The sequence below is a fragment of the Gambusia affinis genome, linkage group LG04 (assembly GCF_019740435.1).
Source record: "Gambusia affinis linkage group LG04, SWU_Gaff_1.0, whole genome shotgun sequence".
In the NCBI taxonomy this organism is placed as follows: Eukaryota; Metazoa; Chordata; class Actinopteri; order Cyprinodontiformes; family Poeciliidae; genus Gambusia; species Gambusia affinis.
This window is the reverse complement of record NC_057871.1, coordinates 16820596-16844864: the sequence shown is the minus strand read 5'-3', so window position 1 is coordinate 16844864 and position 24269 is coordinate 16820596. Positions and strand designations below refer to the sequence as shown.

Here is a 24269-nt window from a genome sequence, read left to right as displayed (position 1 = left end):
TCATCAATACACATCAAATATGTTAGTTTATCATGGTTCAAAAGCAACTCTGAACAGGTGGGGGTTTGTATGAATTTTTACCACATGACTAAATAGCTGCTCTATTTGTAGGTACATCTCACATTTATTGTTTTGGACACAGCTTGATGCATTAATCTTTGTTTTAGTCATTAAAGTCATTACTATGTAATGATGACAAAAACTTCCATACTAATGTAGGTTTTTGTCCCTTAGCATGAACAAAAACCTCCATTACTTACATACAACATGTATAATTTTAACATAATTTTAACATGTTTATGTATAACTACATAAACATGTAGAAATACCTTTGATTGTGTGGTTATACCACTGATCACCTGTTAAATCATCACATGAGGTCTGCCACAGGCATGTCATTTATTTACATGATTCCAGGTGCAAAAGTGGAACTGATCACCCTATTTAAATGAGGACTTTTCACTTTACTGGTTGTTATCATGAAGAGAGTTGGAGAGCAGAGTGGCCATAAAAAGAAGATGAAGTTGAAAGCCATGGAGATATTTTAATAATATTTTGATATTATTAAGGTATAATAATAATAATAACAAACAACACAATTCTTCTAAATTTATATTTCAAAATGAAACAGCACAACAGTAAAAACATTTAAAAGAACTAATCCAAATTAAACAAATTGCATTTTTTTAATAAGCAATATCTTCTGTTATTGGGGCCTGCCATGTCTTGCACGGAGCAGGGCCGGCCCAAGCCTCCATCGGAGGCTGAATCATGTTACTGGCGGAGCATGCGGTACCTACCGTGGCCACCAGGGGCCCCCCAAAGGCAATTATTTTTTTTGTCCATAAAATACTGATTTCTAGATACAATATTCAATAGATTGTAAAATCAAATCACTTCATGATGACCTTGTGTGTTTTTGTTATTGTGATGACATAGAAATCATTATAAAATAAAATAAAATAAAATAAAATCAGCTCCACTGAGGGGGCCCCTTGGTGGCCCTGCGGCCCTAAATGGCTGCTTTGTTTGCTTTTGCTTTGGTCCGGCCCTGGGATGGAGGCATTGAAATCACCTCAAAATAACTCCCACTTCCATTCACCATTGATGCGGCTCGTACTGCTGCGTAACCCCCATCACGATATATAAAACCGCACGGTTCGATCTCACGAGATTTTGTCCGCATTTTGAATAACCATGGCAACGTAATTAGCGGGAAAAAAAATTAACCAAATTCAAATCAAAACAAATTCTAACTGACATTGTTTTGTGTCATAGACTCAAAACAGAGATAGAATTTTGCTCCCCCCTCACTCATACATGACAGTTTTCAGAGGATTAATTACCATAGCAACAGAACACAAGGAAGAGCAGAGATGTAGAAAACTACAGAGATGGCGGAACAAAGTGCCACGAAGTAAACATCTGATTTTTACTTTTGCTAAGTTTACTAACTGTAGATTTTTTGTGTCTAAGCAGATACTACAGAAGCACTTATTACAAACAAGATGGCAGAAGAGCAAAGAAAGTAAGTTCCATATGCCCCTAAACTGACAACCACTTTGTCAGTTTAGGGGCATTTAGTTTGCTTAGTCAAAATAAACTAAAAGCCTTCACATTTTTCACAGCAGGTATTTGCTGTACTGGGCATTATATGACTGGTTAAGCCAAACCACTGTTACACAAGAGATTAGTGAGGACTTTTAAAATTAAGCTTACTGGAAATTTCAAAATAAAAGCCTCCAGTGACCTCGTAGGTCACTTATAAAGCAAGGCTGAAATAAGGCTAAAGTACATATGACTTTTGAACAATAACAATATTTGTTGTTAATTTGTTGCTAAGAGATGAGCGTGTTTTCTGGTAACAAAGTCCCACAAAGTAGACATCTGATTTTTACTTTTGCAAAATTTTCTAACTGTAAATTTCTTGTATCTAAGCAAATAAGCAGTTTTTTCAAAAGAGCTTATGCTTTATAAACAATAATAGTACTTGTTATTGATTTGGTTTTAAGAGATGAGCATTTTTTTCTGGTAATGAACTGCCATGAAGTATAAATCTGATATTTTGTGTTGAATGTCTGTTTTATATACTTACCACCAGTGACAAAAAAGTACATTTTCACTTTGCTAAATTCACCAACTGCACAATTCATAAATAGCATAAAATGAGTAGAATTTCTAAAGAGATGAAGAGATCTTATGTTTTTTGAACAATAGTATTTGTTAATCTGTTGCTAAGAGATATAAGCATGTTTTCTGGTAATGAAGTGCCACGAAGTAAACATCTGATTTTTACTTTTGCTAAGTTTACTAACTGTAGACATTTTGTGTCTACGCAGATAAACAGTATTCCAAAAGTAAAATACTGCTAGACATGATTAGACATGATTTTAACAAAGCTCAACGTTAAAAGTTTCTCTCCTTGATTTTAGCAATAAGTTATGTGATTCCAATAACAACCTAATAGAGGCATTAATAAAAAGATATACATAGTATATGTCATAGACAGGAAAGAAATTATAAATTTGATTATTACATTTATGTTGTTGTTCATAGGACATGCAGTTGAAACAGTTGTAATTTCCTTCCACATTTTTTTCAAAGTATGAAAAGACCCACCCTCTGCTTCTGTTTCTTTTGCATTACATGTCTGTATAATACACCCTGAAGTTTATTGGCTTGCTAATCTGGTATACTTTAAAACATTGTCTGTCATAATGATACAAGAAAAGGCCCATGCAAATTAAGTTTTAGACATCAATAGCTAAAAGGTCTTTATTTGTTTAATGTGTCATTTTGTTGATCTTTACATCTTAAATCTGCTGGAAAGGTACAATCTCTCACTTTGTGGACAATGTCCTGCGCAGTCCAGTTCATAGTCCTAGTCACAGTTGTCAAACTTCAAACACTGACCTCCAAAGAGATTGTATTCCACATAACTTTAATTATGTCTATTGATACTATTATTTTTTTAATGTTGTATTTCTTTCTCAACCTAATAATAAACCCAAATGATTTGTTGTACAGTATTACCTTACATTTCTGTATTGTAACATGTGCAGTTGCATCAAAAATGTGTGTATTTTAATGATAGACAAATTTACCAGGGGTGGCAATTTAAGAAGGTATTGTTGCTCCATAATTCCAAAAACTAATAATATTATTAATAAAGAGCATAATTCACATTTCATATCAAAAAGGTTTTTATGAGTTTGTTCCATATTTTTAATGATGTTGCAGTTTCTGTCTGCATTTTTTCTATATTAAGGAAAAGTTCACCCTCTGCTGTTTATTAAAGCTCTGCAGTTTCTCCACTCACTAACCTGGTGCCTCTGAAAAGTTGCAGCTCTTATTGTTACCACAAAAACATGAAAAACTGAGCCATAATCTACATAATCTATATTACAGTGGTTACCGGCACATAAAGAGTTAAGACTTCCTGTTCTTGCTATATTTCTGTTGCTTATCCTTATAATATCCCATTTGATCATATAGCATGAATTAAGTCAGCTAATTTCTATGCACAGTGCTAAATGTCCACTGGGTGGTGCTATTGTGGTAAAAAAAAAAAAATGGCGTCCTCATAATTCTATAAATCACTCTTATTTTTATTTTACTAGTATATTAGTATACAAGTACATAAATAGTATATATTTGATGTATTTTTATGTATTCTTGTTTTTGTTTTGTTTGTTTTTTGTTTTTTTAAATTGGTAATGGCACAAAAAAAATCTTGCTTGTGAAAACAAAATTGTGATTATCAATCATAAAACATATTACACAATTCCTGGTGTAAATATATGTAAAGTATGTTAATAGATTCAATACAGGCTGAGAAGTTTTGGTTTAGCACGTTTTTCACTTTGGGTCATTTTTTACACCACTATTAATATTTGCACAACAACTGGTGCACTTCTTACAATACAAACTAAGGATGTATAGTTCATCCCTCAAAACCAAATGTTCACATTAATGGACGTGACAATGGCATCAGAATAAAAAGTTCAGGTTTATGCACAAGCGAGTCAAAGGGATTTGCCATGTTTTCGTTGTGACTGCTCACTCTGAATGTACTTTCTAATACAAGAGAACCACATCTTGGTAACACTAGCAAATAATTTTTTTTTTCAACAAATTATTTCAAAACTGGTCCAAACTCGCCTGTCTAGCTGGCTTAGAAAACCTCTTCATTGTATCGCCAAGCAGAACCCCATTCCTAGTGTAAAACTCTTTGGCCAGTGAGGGATTCATGGGGGAGGAAATGTACTCATCACACCGGCTTCCTCCCAGACTTGGTGCACACTCCACGGAGTAAGTGAAGAAGAACGTTCCATGATTAATCATGCAGCTGTCTGTCACAAGCCCTTAGAGTTCACAGCTGCAAGAAAGTCATGACTAAAAGGAGGACTAGTGGTCAGTCTGTACCTGTGGAGCAGAGAAAGAATGAAAAGAAGTTAAGGATTGTCACAGAGTCCGTTTGAAAATGCATGTACATGTTGATGTGTGTTTTAATCATTTTTACAATCTTTCCAAAAATTATTTGCAAATTTTATTAGAACAGATGTGGGAGTTGGTGGGGATCATCTTAAAAACTGATGGCCTACTATAATATTATAATTCTCCTATTTCTATCTTCTAAGTAGAATAACTGATTTAATGTAATGTATTGATTGTTGAATGTAGCTGTTTGTAGGGCATTAAACACACAACTTCCATTCATCTATACCAGATACTTCTAGTTCGTACTCGGCATTCGATCCGACTCAAAAGACAGGAATTAGTGACTCCTTACACTAAATAGACCTACAATTGCACATGTAGATTTTCAGTCATCCAGATTATGGCAGTCCTTAAATTCTCTTATTTAAGCCAAGTTAACCTGAAAATGTGATTCATAAGAGATCGGCACCACATCCCAAATTAGTTAACAGGCTATTCAACGGAAAAAAATAATGCTTCCTCTAGGGTCTCAGTTATCGTCATCCTTCTTACTTGAAGTAACTAACCTGCTCTCTGTCGCTGGTTTGCTTTGAAAACTAAAGTTTTCAATTGTTACACTTTTTGCTCACCACCTGCCTATCTCTGTGGATAGTATGTCTGGATATGTACTTTATACTCTAATTTGTAACACAAAGATTCAAAACATTCAAATGTTTTCAACATTTGCTTCTCTGAGATTTTGGTTTGCAGTTTTGTAAATTATGTCTATGCCCTTCTTAATTAAAAAAAATTTAATAAAAAATTTTGTTTTATCTTTTATTTATTGTGTTTGTGCTGTTATGTGAATTTCCCTCGGATTTATAAAGTATGTTCATACAGTCATTCATTCTCCTTTTATTAATTGTTCTGTATTATTAATTTAATATAATTTAAAAATCGGCAGTTCAGGCTTTTTAAAGATCTGTAATCCGCCAGAAAACTGCAATCGTGCAGCCCTACACATATATTTGTGACATTCTATGATTAAATTAATTTCTCTTAAGCATAACTCCAATAGCTAAAAATTTTACTTCAGATTACCTGTCTCATACTGTCATGACCTGATAATAGTTTGAAAAATATGTTAAGAAAACAAAAAAAAGAAAAACAAAAAAAGCATTTTATTTATTTATTTATTTATTTTGTAAAAGTTACATACTATGCAGCCGCAAAGGTTTTGAAAACAAAGTTGGGATTAATAAAAAGGGCAGTAATGTTCAGTATCCACATGATGGTGCTATTGTGTAACAACTGTTGTGGCACAAATAGTTTTGTTTATTACACTGATTTGTACACTTCTATATCAAATAACCACTTGTAGTACATAGAAAGTCTTATTATTAATACAACAAATCTAAATTAGGCTGTTAAAATTATTACATCTTTCAAAGTTTCTAAAACTAGAACTGTGTACAGGATGAGAAGGATTACATTGATCTCTGAATTTTAAAGGAGGCCGTTGCATTAATACTAAAATAGAATAAATGTGGGTCTTTTTCACATTTCCAGTCAGATCTCCTACTGCAGGATAAGGGATTAGATGGTAGACTTCAAAATAACTTTTTGGACATTTAGTTAAGTTTGGATTACAATAATTGAGCACACAAGTTATAAATGCAGGTACCAGATTTGGATATCATTTTAAATATGATGAACAGGGTGGGCCAGGCATTTGAGGTATTGTGCAGGTGAAAGAAACCAGATACTACCCCAACATGTCTTGTCTTAGTATTCCAGTCACACCAGGCAGATAAGCTGGTTGTCTTTGTGTGCCAAGACAATTTTTCTCTATAAAGATGTCATATCAAGATGCCATCTTGCAGATGGCGTGCTAAATTTTGTTATGGGGCCACTATTATGTGTCAGAAAATTGAACTTTCTACACGCAAGACATATTTCTTTTCCTTGTAAAGCAGAATTCATACTCAGTACACTTTTGTCATTTTAATGTAAATCCCACATTTTTGATGTACTGTGCAAAAGAATTTGAATATGTTTCTAAAACATATGAGCAACAAATTTTTGTATAACTTTCTGTTGATCATGTGCATTGGAGCTTCTTAAGTTAAAATATTTATTTGTCATACTCAAATTACAACATGGAAGCAACTGTTGTCTTTATGAATGCTTTATTGCAGTAATTTGCAAGTACAAAGGAAGAAACAGAGACAGAAGTTATCAGTACAGATTATCACATTTAGACTGAATTTGCAAACTATGTTCTTTTAATTAATATAAAAGTCAAAGATAGAAATGCCAAAAGCAAAAATGATTCAGATCAAAATCCTTGTCATCATCCAGTCGTCTCACAGTTGGCCCAAACCTGGCTGAGGAGCAGATTTAACAAACCCCTTATTTAAATCTCCAAGCAGAACCCCGTTTCTGGAGTAGAAAACTTTAGCCAAAGACGGATCCATGGGAGAAGGAATGTACTCACACTGGTTGCCACCAAGGCTTGGTGCACATTCAACTGAGTAGCTAAAAAAAGGTACCATGATCAAACATGCAACTGTTTGAAACGATTCCGCTGCGGAGATCAATGGAGCAACTACCAAGCAGGTCCCTTTTCCAATATGTATCGTCGTCATAAACCGTGAATGTAAGTTTGTCATAGTAATTTACAACAATGGATCCAAAATCAAATGACTCTGACCAATTGGGATTGTCAGACTCATCTATCCTTTCAGTACGCTTTTCCTGGTTAGTATATTTAACAACCACTGAAGCGTCTGTCTGAGAGCAACAATCACCATACAGTCCCCTAGCATAAAGATTGTACACCCTCAATGTTGCAAGACCTTTTCCAGCTGGACAGCAGTTTGACCTAATATTCTGGTTGCCGTTACACACACAAGCACAGGGATCTCTGCTATTGGATCTGTGTCCAATTTGACAGGATTCTAAACATTTTTTTAGCACTGCATTCTCCTTAATATACTTTTCCACCTCTTCTTTAAGCCCACTTTTGGCAGGATGACCATCTGGCAGAATTGTGTGCAGAGGCTTCAGGTTGTAACTCACGATGTCAGGGGTAGTTTTAAGAGACTCTTTCCATGCGATATGGACACTGGGATCATTAGACCCTTGGAAGAACACAACATCATTTTTGTCCCCACCAACAACTTCTGTGATTCACTAAACACAGAGTTGAAACTTTGACCATAGCCCAGATTCTGTTTTTTCTGACAATTTTCATACATAGCTTTAATGCTTGCCACAAAAGCAAAGTTAACTGAAGCTTCAACTGACAGACAGTAGCCGACAGCCCCTTTAAGGATGCCTCGCAGGTCCTAATCGATGTTGTTGCTTTTATCTCCCCTCCTAGGAAAACCTGTGTGATGTAATGTGTGCCATAAGTATCGATGAAATTGCGATATGGTAACCCAGAAGAATTTGGAGGAAGAGACTTCACAGCCGTTTTAAATTCGTGATGCAAAGGTGGGTTTGTTGTCAGTCTGTAGCTGTGAAGGAATGAAAACAGATAAAACAAGTTACTTTTTGTCACAGACATACTTTATGCATAGCAGCTTAATGAAAAGTTGCACAGTAAGTTCTGCCTTGACACTCACTTGTAGAAGGTACAGCTAACAGAATGGCGGGTAAAGGTGTAGCGGTCTTGTTTTGACTTTGCTATGCCAAATTCAGCCACCTTGGAATGGGAACCTCCAAAACCAACTGAGACAAAAGGAACTTCAAGACCAATTTTCCAGTCGTTGGACACAGATGATGTAGAGCTATTGACGAGATTCACCAGAATCATAGACCATACTGGAGACTCTCAAATTGCATTTCGGGACATTTCTCCAGTCCACCACAGAGACTGGGATCTTTTGTTTCTCTCCATTCTGGTAGCTGTTTCTGTACATTCTGCAAGTGCCATTTCCAAGGTCCCATGTTTCAGTGTCGATGACATAGGCAGATTTTCTTTGCATTTTGACAATGTCGAAGCCTTCTCCACCCAGGTTGTAACCTGGAACAAAGTGAGCAGTTTTACATTCCTCTGGTGAACCAATGAAACTCACAGTGGTTGAGAGACACAGAGGACTGAATGTCCAGGTCAGGAGCAGGAGCTGCAGAAGTCTAGTCATCTGTGAAAAAATAATTTAAATGTTTAAATTGCATAGCAAAAGATTCACAAACATACACATATGCACAGAAATTTCTGCTTCAGGATATTTAGTAAATAACCATATATAGAATTTGGAACAGCAAAAATGAGAGTTTAGGTGAAAGTTTTTAAAGTCTTACTCTGACAGAAGACTGCAAGCTCTGATCGTCTGTAAAGTGTCTGGCTGCTCTTATACTATTGATGTGAAGGTGGAGCTTTTCTTATCAGCTTAGTTTCATACCAATACACTTATTGTGTATTATCTCGTGAACAGGGTATCCCAACCTGTCCAGGGTGAACCCCGCCTCTTGCCCGGAACATAGCTGGAGATAGGCACCAGCAACCCTCCCGACCCCATTAGGGACAAGGGTGAACGGAAAATGGATGGATGGATGGATGGACAGGGTATCCCATATGGATACTTATGCAATTTATTTTCCTTAATTCTTTCAAACTTTTTGCCGCTTCCAACATTTTATTAACCTTTCTGTACTGGTTAATAAACAACTTGGTAGCTATTAATTATTTTAATAATCAATTAATCTAGTGATTATTTTTTGGTTAATCGAACAGTAGATACTTTTAGTAAAACATGCCCCAATAATTAAGTGTTTAGAATTTTAAAATACAAATTCACAGTGCAACGTCATGGCAAAAAAAACATAAAAGCTTGAATTTGTTGCCCAGAAAATAGCATTTTCAAAATATTGATTTGAGATTAATACATTTTTGTTACATTTTTAAGAATAGTGAACAATATTCACTATTTTAAATAGTGAATATTGTTCACTATTCACAATAGTGTCAACCAAGCTAGCTTGTCAACCTAGTGACAAGCTAGGTTGAATTTAGATTAATACATTTTTCAACAATATTTATGATAACCTAGCTTTTTAGATCAACTCAAGAGTAGAAGAAAATGTCACTATAGTGAGCATCTCTACATGCTCAGAACTCAGACTTGCTCTTCCATTAGTACCTGTATTCCAGCTGCTGAAAACAGTCGTTCTGATGGTGGAGGTGACAGGAAACAGAAAGGACTTTGGCTGTTTTGCCAGACTCTGTATCAGAGTCTGTATCGTCGCCATAAACCGTGAATGTAAGTTTGTCATAGCTATTTACAACAATGGGTCAAAAATCAAATGACTCGGAGCAATTGGGGTTGTCAGTATGATCTAAAATTCTAGTACCCTTTTTCTGGTTAGTATATTGAAGGTTTTCCACCAAAGGAGTGGGTTTTATTTTGGATTTTCTTCATAACTTGCTCTTGAGTCAGATGATGATTGAAGTACTGTCGTGTTCTGTGTTTTTCTGTATGTTTATTTCAAGTTTCCTGTGTGTCTGAGTCTCTGTGTTGTCCTGTCTCCCCTTGATTAGTTCCCAGGTGTGTCTCGTTCCCTGATTACCTCTTGTGTATTTAATGTCACCTGTGTCTCCGTGTGTTTGTCGGGTCCTACGTCAATCTACGTCTTCCCACGTCTGTGTCATGTCTGAGTTACGTTTGTTTCATTTAGGAGTTGACTGTTAAGTCCTCTTGATCTCCTGTTGCTACCTGTTGTGAGCATTAGCCCTCCGCTCAGCAGGGCTGCCGGGTTTAACTCATTAAACTCCTCATCTACACCTCATCTGTGTCTGCTGCGTTTACCTCACCACCGCCAACATCACACTCCTTATGACAGAAGGACCCGACCAACACAACGGTGAGGCCCGCACTTCCCATTATGGACCCAGAAGAAACGCAGGAGTTGTTGGAAACCATACGCGAGTATGAGGAGGCCATGGCAAAACCGTACGTGGCTTGGAGAAGGCTTGGATTTGCCATCCGGTTGGGTCTGCTGCTGGATTACTGGGTTCCGCGCTTTCCGCACCTGCAGTTGGTGGAATTGCAGAGGGAGACAGAGTGGGAGCGTGAGGCAGCGCTAGCAGTCATGGCTGGAGAACCGCTGCCTCCCAGACCCAAGACTCTGTCCTCCCGTTCCACCACCCCAGCCCCGTCATCTCCAGTGCCTCCTGAGCCAGCAGCAGCCCTTCCGCGGCCGGAGCCGCCAGCAACGCTTCCAGCAACGCTTCCGCAGCCGGAGCCGCCAGCAACGCTTCCAGCAACGCTTCCGCGGCCGGAGCCGCCAGCAACGCTTCCAGCAACGCTTCCAGCAACGCTTCCGCGGCCGGAGCCGCCAGCAACGCTTCCGCGGCCGGAGCCGCCAGCAACGCTTCCGCGGCCGGAGCCGCCAGCAACGCTTCCGCGGCCGGAGCCGCCAGCAACGCTTCCGCGGCCGGAGCCGCCAGCAACGCTTCCGAGCCCCCCAGTGCTCCTCCAGAGACCCCCAGTGCTCCTCCAGAGTCCCCCGGTGCTCCTCCAGAGACCCCCGGTGCTCCTCCAGAGACCCCCGGTGCTCCTCCCGAGACCCCAGAGACCCCCGGTGCTCCTCCCGAGACCCCAGAGACCCCCGGTGCTCCTCCCGAGACCCCAGAGACCCCCGGTGCTCCTCCCGAGACTCCTCCGCCGTGGTTCTCCTGCGCCGGACGGCCGCCGCCTCCGTGGTTCCCGCCTCCTGCGCCGCGGACGGCCGCCGGACCGCTTCCGTGGTTCCCGCCTGCTGTGCCGCGGACGGCCGCCGGACCGCCTCCGTGGTTCCCGCCTCCGGCGCTGCGGACGGCCGCCGGACCGCTTCTGTGGTTCCCGCCTTCCTGTGCTTCCGCCCACTTAGTTGGGTTTGTTTTGTTTTGTTTTTGGACTCTGGACCCTTGTGTTTCCGCCCAATTATGTTGGGTAGTTTTTCGTTGTTTATGGACTCTGGACCCCCAACCAGCTCCCCGCCGCCCACCCTCGTTGGGTTTCCCGTTTTGGGCGTCTGGGAGCCGCCCGTTAAGGGGGGGGTACTGTCGTGTTCTGTGTTTTTCTGTATGTTTATTTCAAGTTTCCTGTGTGTCTGAGTCTCTGTGTTGTCCTGTCTCCCCTTGATTAGTTCCCAGGTGTGTCTCGTTCCCTGATTACCTCTTGTGTATTTAATGTCACCTGTGTCTCCGTGTGTTTGTCGGGTCCTACGTCAATCTACGTCTTCCCACGTCTGTGTACGGCTGTGTCACGTCTGAGTTACGTTTGTTTCATTTAGGAGTTGACTGTTAAGTCCTCTTGATCTCCTGTTGCTACCTGTTGTGAGCATTAGCCCTCCGCTCAGCAGTGCTGCCGGGTTTAACTCATTAAACTCCTCATCTACACCTCATCTGGGTCTGCTGCGTTTACCTCACCACCGCCAACATCACACCCGTTATGACAAGTACATTGACCAGGAAAATGTTTTCTTCTTGTTGTCTGCTTGTTTACTGGATTTTAGATCAAAACTTGTTTGCATTGATTTCTTTACATTAGGGTCTTGGTTTGCACCATGGTTTGCAGTTTGAGTACTAATTCAGGAGGTAAAATTTAAGTCTCCTTCATTTGGGATCAAACGCAGCAGAAATTAAGACGATGTTGGGGCATTCTGGTTTGAACACAAAGTTTTTATTCCGCCTTAATGTAATACCAGGTCTGGAGGACCTTCACTGAAGCTGCTTGAAAGTCTGAACCCTATGTGGCTGTCTTATGATTATGAACAAGTTATGGGAATGTAGACAGAGTTGCATTCTTATCCACTCAGTAAAACAGGTGCCCCCTCAAATGGAACAAGGGTTTGACTTAGTTCTTCTGCAAAATATGACTGTTCAGGTATCAGATCTATATGACTGTGTCTATCTTTGTTGGATCTGATAGTGTAACTGGTACTTAATGATTGAACTGTGCCTGTTGTGCAAACGAGCCCCCAGTTCCCTTTGGGTATTTGTCAAAATTTCCTCTTCCTCTTACTGCAATATGCACAATCTAGCTGTTATATTGCTTATCTGCTTTTGTTCTGTATCCTATGATAACAAGAATGAAGCCTGTTCTTATTAAGAGCCTCTTATTGTGTATTATCTTGTGAACAGGGTGTACTGTTACATCCCTAAAAATAACATGCAAGCATCAGATAATCTTAATATATGCTCATTTAAATGCCCTGTGATTATTTAGATCACAATGATGTCTTTAGCAGATTTTTTAGCAACTATGATTCAGAACAAGACAAATTGAAGCTATTTTCCTGCAGACGAAAATCTATTTGTAATATTATTGTAGCAAAATATAGAAGAAAAAAAACAATAAATGACAAGAAGCTCATGAGATGCATTTCATATTTTTAGTCACTGATCTCAGAGTTGTACTCTTTTTCTATTCTCTATTCTTTGCAAATTGTTATCTCGTGATGAAAATTTAACATAATTCTCATAAGATTTTGCTTAGAAGACTGCAACAGCAGAAAGGGGATGTTTTTTATGTTTGATTGTTTCTTTAAAGATTGCACTAGGTAAAGGAAAACTAGACATTGTACACGAGTAACAAATTCACACATTCTGCCTGTGGTCAGCTTTGCTTCTCTATTTTCACAAGATTGTATCATCTGATATGATCAAACTTCTTCCATGTAAAAAGGAAGACATGCAGCAGACTGGTTAGAGAGAATTTTGTAGAAAGATTTAAAGAAGGGTTAGGTTATAAAATAATATTCCAAGAACTTAATATCAGACAGAGCTCCATTCAAACTATCACTTGAAAGGAGAAAGCATATGGAATAAATGCAAAATTACCAATTTATGGCCACCTAATATGACAAGTTATTAATCAGAGAATGCCAAGAGGCCATAATGACTGTAATCATTCTATCAGTCAAGTTTATTTGTATAGCACATTTCAGCAACAGGGTAGTTCAAAGTTTTACACCATAAAAACACAAAAATACAAAGTCATAAAATTACCATGCAGTCAACAATTGAGAAAACCAGAAGCAAACATTACATGCCATCATCAAAATCATCAATACACATCAAATATGTTAGTTTATCATGGTTCAAAAGCAACTCTGAACAGGTGGGGTTTAGTTTTGATTGAAAGAAGCTCAGTGTTTTAGCTGTTTTGCAGTTTTCTGGAAATTTGTTCCAGATTTGTGGTGCATAGAAGCTAAATGCTGCTTCTTCATGTTTGGTTCTAGTTCTGGGGATGCAGAGCAGAACCGGAACCAGAAGACCTCAGAGGTCTGGAAGGTTGATACAACAGCAGATCTTTAATGTATGTGTGGTGCTAAGCCACTTAGTAGCCACTGAAACACTCATAATACAATTAAATTTTTTTTTTAATTTTGTTAGTTTTTTAGGAAATCTACTAAAATGAGCATGGTGTGACTTTAAATGTGCACTTATGCCTAATTTAAATAGGTCTGTTTTCCTTTGTAGTTTTATTTACTTATCTGGTTATGGCCTTCTTTAAAATGTACTGGTTTCCTTTGGTTTTGCAAAATAGTTTTGTAAGTGTGTCAGATTTTCATCTTTCAGCTTTGTTTGATAATGTATAAGCTTTTCATTGTTTTAGTGGCCTCTTGTCAAATCTTGATCAGGAACAAGTTTTTTTCTTGTTGTCTGCTTGTTCACTGGAGTGTAGATCAAAACTTGTTTGCATTAATTTCTTCACTTGAAGGGTCTTGGTTTGCACCTTGCTTTGCATTTGAGTACTAATTCAGGAGGTAAAATTTAAGTCTCCTGAATTTGGGATCAAACGCAGCAGAAATTAAGACGATGTTGGGGCATTCTGGTTTGAACACAAAGTTTTTATTCCGCCTTAATGTAATATCAGGTCTGGAGGACCTTCACTGGAGCTGCTTGAAAGTCTGAACCCTATGTGGCTGTCTTATGATTATGAACAAGTTATGGGAATGTAGACAGAGTTGCATAAAACAGTTGCCCCCTCAAATGGAACAAGGGTTTGACTTAGTTCTTCTGCAAAATATGACTGTTCAGGTATCAGATCTATATGACTGTGTCTATCTTTGTTGGATCTGATAGTGTAACTGGTACTTAATGATTGAACTGTGCCTGTTGTGCAAACGAGCCCCCAGTTCCCTTTGGGTATTTGTCAAAATTTCCTCTTCCTCTTACTGCAATATGCACAATCCAGCTGTTATATTGTTTATCTGCTTTTGTTCTGTATCCTATGATAACAAGAATGAAGCCTGTTCTTATTAAGAGCCTCTTATTGTGTATTATCTTGTGAACAGGGTGTACTGTTACATCCCTAAAAATAACATGCAAGCAGCACAATAATCTTAATATATGCTCATTTAAATGCCCTTGTGATTATTTAGATCACAATGATGTCTTTTTAGCAGATTGTTTTAGCAACTATGATTCAGAACAAGACAAATTGAAGCTATTTTCCTGCAGACGAAAATCTATTTGTAATATTATTGTAGCAAAATATAGAAGAAAAAAAACAATAAATGACAAGAAGCTCATGAGATACATTTCATATTTTTAGTCACTGATCTCAGAGTTGTACTCTTTTTCTATTCTCTATTCTTTGCAAATTGTTATCTCGTGATGAAAATTTAACATAATTCTCATAAGATTTTGCTTAGAAGACTGCAACAGCAGAAAGGGATGTTTTTATGTTTGATTGTTTCTTTAAAGATTGCACTAGGTAAAGGAAAACTAGACATTGTACACGAGTAACAAATTCACACATTCTGCCTGTGGTCAGCTTTGCTTCTCTATTTTCACAAGATTGTATCATCTGATATGATCAAACTTCTTCCATGTAAAAAGGAAGACATGCAACAGACAGGTTAGAGAGAATTTTGTAGAAAGATTTAAAGAAGGGTTAGGTTATAAAATAATATTCCAAGAACTTAATATCAGACAGAGCTCCATTCAAACTATCACTTGAAAGGAGAAAGCATATGGAATAAATGCAAAATTACCAATTTATGGCCACCTAATATGACAAGTTATTAATCAGAGAATGCCAAGAGGCCATAATGACTGTAATCATTCTATCAGTCAAGTTTATTTGTATAGCACATTTCAGCAACAGGGTAGTTCAAAGTTTTACACCATAAAAACACAAAAATACAAAGTCATAAAATTACCATGCAGTCAACAATTGAGAAAACCAGAAGCAAACATTACATGCCATCATCAAAATCATCAATACACATCAAATATGTTAGTTTATCATGGTTCAAAAGCAACTCTGAACAGGTGGGGGTTTAGTTTTGATTGAAAGAAGCTCAGTGTTTTAGCTGTTTTGCAGTTTTCTGGAAATTTGTTCCAGATTTGTGGTGCATAGAAGCTAAATGCTGCTTCTTCATGTTTGGTTCTAGTTCTGGGGATGCAGAGCAGAACCGGAACCAGAAGACCTCAGAGGTCTGGAAGGTTGATACAACAGCAGATCTTTAATGTATGTGTGGTGCTAAGCCACTTAGTAGCCACTGAAACACTCATAATACAATTAAATTTTTTTTTTTATTTTGTTAGTTTTTTAGGAAATCTACTAAAATGAGCATGGTGTGACTTTAAATGTGCACTTATGCCTAATTTAAATAGGTCTGTTTTCCTTTGTAGTTTTATTTACTTATCTGGTTATGGCCTTCTTTAAAATGTACTGGTTTCCTTTGGTTTTGCAAAATAGTTTTGTAAGTGTGTCAGATTTTCATCTTTCAGCTTTGTTTGATAATGTATAAGCTTTTCATTGTTTTAGTGGCCTCTTGTCAAATCTTGATCAGGAACAAGTTTTCTTCTTGTTGTCTGCTTGTTCACTGGAGTGTAGATCAAAACTTGTTTGCATTAATTTCTTCACTTGAAGGGTCTTGGTTTGCACCATGCTTTGCATTTGAGTACTAATTCAGGAGGTAAAATTTAAGTCTCCTGAATTTGGGATCAAACGCAGCAGAAATTAAGACGATGTTGGGGCATTCTGGTTTGAACACAAAGTTTTTATTCATTAATGTAATATCAGGTCTGGAGGACCTTCACTGGAGCTGCTTGAAAGTCTGAACCCTATGTGGCTGTCTTATGATTATGAACAAGTTATGGAATGTAGACAGAGTTGCATAAAACAGTTGCCCCCTCAAATGGAACAAGGGTTTGACTTAGTTCTTCTGCAAAATATGACTGTTCAGGTATCAGATCTATATGACTGTGACTATCTTTGTTGGATCTGATAGTGTAACTGGTACTTAATGATTGAACTGTGCCTGTTGTGCAAACGAGCCCCAGTTCCTTTGGGTATTTGTCAAAATTTCCTCTTCTTCTTACTGCAATATGCACAATCCAGCTGTTATATTGTTTATCTGCTTTTGTTCTGTATCCTATGATAACAAGAATGAAGCCTGTTCTTATTAAGAGCCTCTTATTGTGTATTATCTTGTGAACAGGGTGTACTGTTACATCCCTAAAATAACATGCAAGCAGCACAATAATCTTAATATATGCTCATTTAAATGCCCTTGTGATTATTTAGATCACAATGATGTCTTTTAGCAGATTGTTTTAGCAACTATGATTCAGAACAAGACAAATTGAAGCTATTTTCCTGCAGGCAAAATCTATTTGTAATATTATTGTAGCAAAATATAGAAGAAAAAAAACAATAAATGACAAGAAGCTCATGAGATACATTTCATATTTTTAGTCACTGATCTCAGAGTTGTACTCTTTTTCTATTCTCTATTCTTTGCAAATTGTTATCTCGTGATGAAAATTTAACAAAATTCTCATAAGATTTTGCTTAGAAGACTGCAACAGCAGAAAGGGATGTTTTTATGTTTGATTGTTTCTTTAAAGATTGCACTAGGTAAAGGAAAACTAGACATTGTACACGAGTAACAAATTCACACATTATTCTGCCTGTGGTCAGCTTTGCTTCTCTATTTTCACAAGATTGTATCATCTGATATGATCAAACTTCTTCCATGTAAAAAGGAAGACATGCAACAGACAGGTTAGAGAGAATTTTGTAGAAAGATTTAAAGAAGGGTTAGGTTATAAAATAATATTCCAAGAACTTAATATCAGACAGAGCTCCATTCAAACTATCACTTGAAAGGAGAAAGCATATGGAATAAATGCAAAATTACCAATTTATGGCCACCTAATATGACAAGTTATTAATCAGAGAATGCCAAGAGGCCATAATGACTGTAATCATTCTATCAGTCAAGTTTATTTGTATAGCACATTTCAGCAACAGGGTAGTTCAAAGTTTTACACCATAAAAACACAAAATACAAAGTCATAAAATTACCATACAGTCAACAATTGAGAAAACCAGAAGCAAACATTACATGCCATCATCAAAATCATCAATACACATCAAATATGTTAGTTTATCATGGTTCAAAAGCAACTCTGAACAGGTGGGGGTTTAGTTTTGATTGAAAGAAGCTCAGTGTTTTAGCTGTTTTGCAGTTTTCTGGAAATTTGTTCCAGATTTGTGGTGCATAGAAGCTAAATGCTGCTTCTTCATGTTTGGTTCTAGTTCTGGGGATGCAGAGCAGAACCGGAACCAGAAGACCTCAGAGGTCTGGAAGGTTGATACAACAGCAGATCTTTAATGTATGTGTGGTGCTAAGCCACTTAGGTTAGCACCACAATACAACTTCAAAACAACAGTGTGGCTTAAGTGGCTTAGCACCACACATACATATCTGTATTGGAAGGTTTTGATCACAAATGTCAGGCTGTGTATAAATTTACCTCATGACTAAATAGCTGCTGCTTTACAAAGAAACTGTATCTATTTGTAGGTACATCTCACATTTATTGTTTTGGACACAGCTTGACAAAATTTATCTCTGATTTAGTCATTAAAGTCATTACTATGTAATGATGACAAAAACCTCCATACAAACATGTAGTTATACCTTTGATTGTGTGGTTATTCCATTGATCACCTGTTTATTCATCTCATGAGATCTGCCACAGGCATTTATTCATCTTTTACATTTTTCCAGACTCCATTTGAGTTTTGGAAAAGGAATAAACTCCATTTTGTGCTCTAAATGCTCGAGGTAAAGTGTGTCTTATGTACATGTTCCCCATGGACAACATTTAAGCATTTGTTTCTTATTATTTTCACCCAATCTCTATGATCGAACCACATTCACTATGATAAACCCTGGCACTTTGTCAGAGGTTCAGTTTCTCCAGGAAAGGGCTAAAGAAAAATTGTGACAGCTGATTGATCAGTTCCTGTCAAACACACTGGATTGACTGATTCCAATTGGGTACATGATTCCAGGTGTAAAACTGGAACTGATTACCCGATTTAAATGAAGACTTTTCACTCTACTGGTTGTTATCATGAAGAGAGTTTGAGAGCAAAGCGGCCATAAAAAGAAGATGAAGTTGAAAGCCATGGAGATATCCTATTAATATTTTGATATTATGAAGGCATAATAATAATAACAAACAACACAATTCTTTTAAATATATATTTCAAAATGTTACAGCACAACAGTAAAAACATTTAAAAGAACTAATCCAAATTAAACAGCTGTATTTCACGCCCCTCCCTTCCAGCCACTTGCTCTCCAACTGAATCAGACACATAGGACATAATGGAGTTGTGCCATCAAGCGATTGTAAGCTGCAATTATATTAGGTGGTCTTCCAACTATAAATTGACATTGCCATGGGATATTTCTCTTCTGTTTATTAATAGTTTTAGTTTATATTTTTTAATCAAATCAAATTCAAATCAAACTTTATTTGTATAGCACATTTCAGCAGCAAGGCATTTCAAAGTGCTTGACATCAAATCAAACACAAAAAAACAATGAAACATAGAATCAACATTAAAAACACAACATCAAGTCAGATTCCGTCAATAAATTTGCAATTGATTACGTTTCAAATACAAATCTTTTAACAAGCGGGTTTTTAGTTGAGATTTAAAGGAAGTCAGTGTTTCAGCTATTTTACAGTTTTCTGGAAGTTTGTTCCAGATTTTTGGTGCATAGATGCTAAATGCTGCTTCTCCTCGTTTGGTTCTGGTTCTGGGGATGCAGAGCAGACCAGAATCAGAACCTGAGAGTTCTGGAAGGTTAATACAACAGCAGCAAATCTTTAATGTATTGTGGTGCTAAACCATTCAGTGATTTATAAACTAACAACAGTATTTTAAAGTCTATTCTTTGAGCGACAGGGAGCCAGTGGAGGGACTTTAAAACTGGTGTTATGTGCTCTATCTTCCTGGTTTTAGTGAGAACGCGAGCAGCAGCATTCTGGATCAGCCCCAATAACAGAAAATATTAATAAGCAATATTTTCTGTTAATGGGGCCTGCCAGGTCTTGTACGGAGCAGGGCCGGCCCAAGCCTCCATGGAGCCCTAAGCGAAATTTGGTTGTGGGGCCTTTTGATTCTGCTTACAATGTGGACTGGCTGCAGTCAACAGATAGACAATTACATCATTCACACACTGGCTATAAACTTTTTGCATCTCTGATGGTGCTGTTTGCATTATATCCTATGCATGTATAATATAGGATACATTTATCGGCCAGTCCATTTCTGGGTGCCCATTTTCTTAATTTTGGGGGATCTTGATTGGGCGATACTAACAAGTGAAGCCCATCTTATCCCCTGATCTTATTTTCGTCAGCAAAGGTTTAAAAATCAGCCTCTGTCTTCTTCTGCTCTGCAGTGAGAGGTGTGACTGACAGAGCGGCCCACAAGGTTATGTCTGAATGTTTACAGTTAACAATATTAATCCCACCGTTGCCAACTCACTGACTTCCCTCCTATATTTAGCAAAATTTCAGAAAAAAATAAAATAAATTGATATCGGCCAAAATCAAAATCGACAGGTCAGGCTTTTTAAAGATTGGTAATCGGCCAGAAAACTGCAATCGGTGCAGCCCTACACATATATTCATGACATTCTATGATTAAATTAATTTCTCATAAGCATAACTCCAATAGCTAAAAATTTTATTTACAGCAGGTTAGAGCAGCTCACCAATATATTAATGGTGCAGCTATGTACCCTGATGGAAAACATTTTGTTAGACAATATCAAACATTGAGAAGTTTTAATTATTCTTATTAAACGTTATTAAACATGCCATTTTGAAGCCAAGAAACCTCAGAAATATACAGAGCCAATCAGGAGAATCAACTAATTTCAAGTTAAAATTCAGCTTCACACAAAGACGCTAGCATAAATGCTGTTTAACTGAATCGTTCAAGGTCGCTATAAAGCTAATTTTCTATTAGCAGCTTCACAAATTACATTACATTACATTATGGAGACACATTAAAACAAACCTTTACCTTGACTTTTTTTCTATTATTCCTCTTTTCTTCCTCCCTGAAGGATAAATCCTTTTTTGAGACATTGTTTTGCCAACTTATCTTCTACCGGAGCTTTGGACGTTTTGATGCGCGCACTGCACGTTGCACGGCAGCTTATGTTACTGGAGGAGCGTGCGGTACCTACCGCAACCACCAAGGTGAGCATTTTTTTTTTTTTGTCCATAAAATATTGATTTCTACATACAGTATTTAATATATTGTAAAAACAAATCACTTCATGATGACATTGTGTGTTTTTGTTATTGTGATGACAGAAATTGTTATAAAAAAAAAAAATAAATAAAATAATATCAGCTCCACTGTGGGAGCTTGGTGGCCCTAAACGGCTGCTTTGTTTGCTTTTGCTTTGGTCCGGCCCTGGCAGGGAGCCATTGAAATGACCTCAAAATAACTCCCTCTTCCTTTCACCATTGATGCGGCTCGTACTGCTGCGTAACCCCATCACAATATAAAAAAACGCACGGTTCGATCCCACGAGAATTACTTTTGTCCGCATTTTGAATAACCATGGCAACGTAATTAGCAAGAAAAAAATTAACAAAATTCAAATCAAAACAAATTCTAACTGACATTGTTTTGTGTTATAGACTCAAAACAGAGATAGAATTTTGCTCCCCCCTCACTCATACATGACAGTTTTCGGAGAGGACTAATTACCATAGCAACAGAACACAAGGAAGAGCAGAGATGTAGAAAACTACAGAGATGGCGGAACACTCAGTTCCTACAGAGGAAGGCAGAGCTTCAAGTTAGAACTACAAAGATGCCATTTCTGGTAACAAAGTGCCACGAAGTAAACATCTGATTTTTACTTTTGCTAAGTTTACTAACTGTAGATTTTTTGTGTCTAAGCAGATACTACAGAAGCACTTATTACAGACAAGATGGCAGAAGAGCAAAGAAAGTAAGTTCCATATGCCCCTAAACTGACAACCACTTTGCCAGTTTAGGGGCATTTAGTTTGTTTAGTCAAAATAAACTAAAAGCCTTCACATTTTTCACAGCAGGTATTTGCTGTACTGGGCATTATTTGACTGGTTAAGCCAAACCACTGTTACGCAAGAGATTAGTGAGGACTTTTAAAATTAAGCTTACTGGAAATTTCAAAATAAAAGCCTCCAGTGACCTCGTAGGTCACTTACAAAGCAAGGCTGAAATAAGGCTAAAGTACATATGACTTTTGAACAATAACAATATTTGTTGTTAATTTGTTGCTAAGAGATGAGCCTGTTTTCTGGTAACAAAGTCCCACAAAGTAGACATCTGATTTTTACTTTTGCAAAATTTTCTAACTGTAAATTTCTTGTATCTAAGCAAATAAGCAGTTTTTTCAAAAGAGCTTATGCTTTATAAACAATAATAGTACTTGTTATTGATTTGGTTTTAAGAGATGAGCATTTTTTTCTGGTAATGAACTGCCATGAAGTATAAATCTGATATTTTGTGTTGAATGTCTGTTTTATATACTTACCACCAGTGACAAAAATGTACATTTTCACTTTGCTAAATTCACCAACTGCACAATTCTTAAATAGCATAAAATGAGTAGAATTTCTAAAGAGAAGAAGAGATCTTATGTTTTTTGAACAATAGTATTTGTTAATCTGTTGCTAAGAGATAAGCATATTTTCTGGTAACGAAGTGCCACAAAGTAAACATCTGATTTTTACTTTTGCTAAGTTTACTAACTGTAGACATTTTGTGTCTACGCAGATATACAGTATTCCAAAAGTAAAATACTGTTAGACAAGATTAGACATGATTTTAACAAAGCTCAACGTTAAAAGTTTCTCTCCTTGATTTTAACAATAAGTTTTGTGATTCAAATAACAATCTAATAGAGGCATTAATAAAAAGATATACATTGTATATGTCATAGACAGGAAAGAAATTATAAATTTGATTATTACATTTATGTTGTTGTTGTTCATAGGACATGCAGTTGAAACAGTTGTAATTTCCTTCCACATTTATTTCAAAGTATGAAAAGACCCACCCTCTGCTGCTGTTTCTTTTGCATTACAACATGTCTGTATAATACACCCTGAAGTTTATTGGCTTGCTAATCCGGTATACTTTAAAACATTGTCTGTCATAATGATACATGAAAAGGCCCATGCAAATTAAGTTTTAGACATCAATAGCTAAAAGGTCTTTATTTGTCATTTGGTTGATCTTTACATCTTAAATCTGCTGGAAAAGTACAATCTCTCACTTTGTGGACAATGTACTGCACAGTCCAGTTCATAGTCCTAGTCATAGTTGTCAAACTTCAAACGCTGACCTCCAAAGAGATTGCATTCCACGTAACTTTAATTATGTCTATTGATACTATAATTTTTTTTATGTTGTATTTCTTTCTCAACCTAATAATAAACCCAAATGATTTGTTGTATTACCTTACATTTCTGCATTGTAACATGTGCAGTTGCATCAAAATGTGTGTATTTTAATGATAGACAAATTTACCAGGATGGCAATTTAAGAAGGCATTGTTTCTCCATAATTCCAAAAAATAATATTAATGATATAATAATATTAAATATCTTTTATTTATTGTGTTTGTGCTGTTATGTGAATTTCCCTCTGGGATTAATAAAGTATGTTCATTCAGTCATTCATTCTCCTTTTATTAACTGACCTGCCAAAATCGGCAGATCAGGCTTTTTAAAGATCTGTAATCGGCCAGAAAACTGCAATCGGTGCAGCCCTACACATATATTCATGACATTCTATGATTAAATTAATTTCTCTTAAGCATAACTCCAATAGCTAAAAATTTTACTTCAGATTACCTGTCTCATACTGTCATGACCTGGTAATAGTTTGAAAAAATATGTTTAAAAAAAAAGAGAAAAAAAACGAAAAAGGTATTTTATTTATTTAGTTATTTATTTTTTGTAAAAGTTACATACGATGCAGCCGCAAATGTTTTGAAAACCAAGTTGAGATTAATAAAAAGGGCAGTAATGTTCAGTATCCACATGATGGTGCTATTGTGTAACAACTGTTGTGGCACAAATAGTTTTGTTTATTACACTGATTTGTACACTTCTATAAATCAAATAACCACTTGTAGTACATAGAAAGTCTTATTATTAATACAACAAATCTAAATTAGGCTGTTAAAATTATTACATCTTTCAAAGTTTCTAAAACTAGAACTGTGTACAGGATGAGAAGGATTACATTGATCTCTGAATTTTAAAGGAGGCCGTTGCATTAATACTAAAATAGAATAAATGTGGGTCTTTTTCACATTTCCAGTCAGATCTCCTACTGCAGGATAAGGGATTAGATGGTAGACTTCAAAAATAACTTTTTGGACATTTAGTTAAGTTTGCATTACAATAATTGAGCACACAAGTTATAAATGCAGGTACCAGATTTGGATATCATTTTAAATATGATGAACAGGGTGGGCCAGGCATTTGAGGTATTGTGCAGGTGAAAGAAACCAGA

At 36.8% G+C, this 24269-nt stretch overlaps 1 long non-coding RNA gene and 1 pseudogene across 1 annotated transcript; one reads left to right on the top strand and one right to left on the bottom strand.

Moving 5' to 3' along the window:
- The first annotated feature begins 1474 nt into the window (after positions 1 to 1474).
- LOC122830025 lies at positions 1475 to 20910 on the top strand. Its single transcript, XR_006370474.1, has 3 exons — positions 1475 to 1528; positions 7805 to 7917; positions 20809 to 20910. It is a non-coding gene; the product is annotated as an uncharacterized LOC122830025 (long non-coding RNA).
- LOC122830018 lies at positions 6592 to 8766 on the bottom strand (annotated as a pseudogene).
- Positions 20911 to 24269: the final 3359 nt, after the last annotated feature.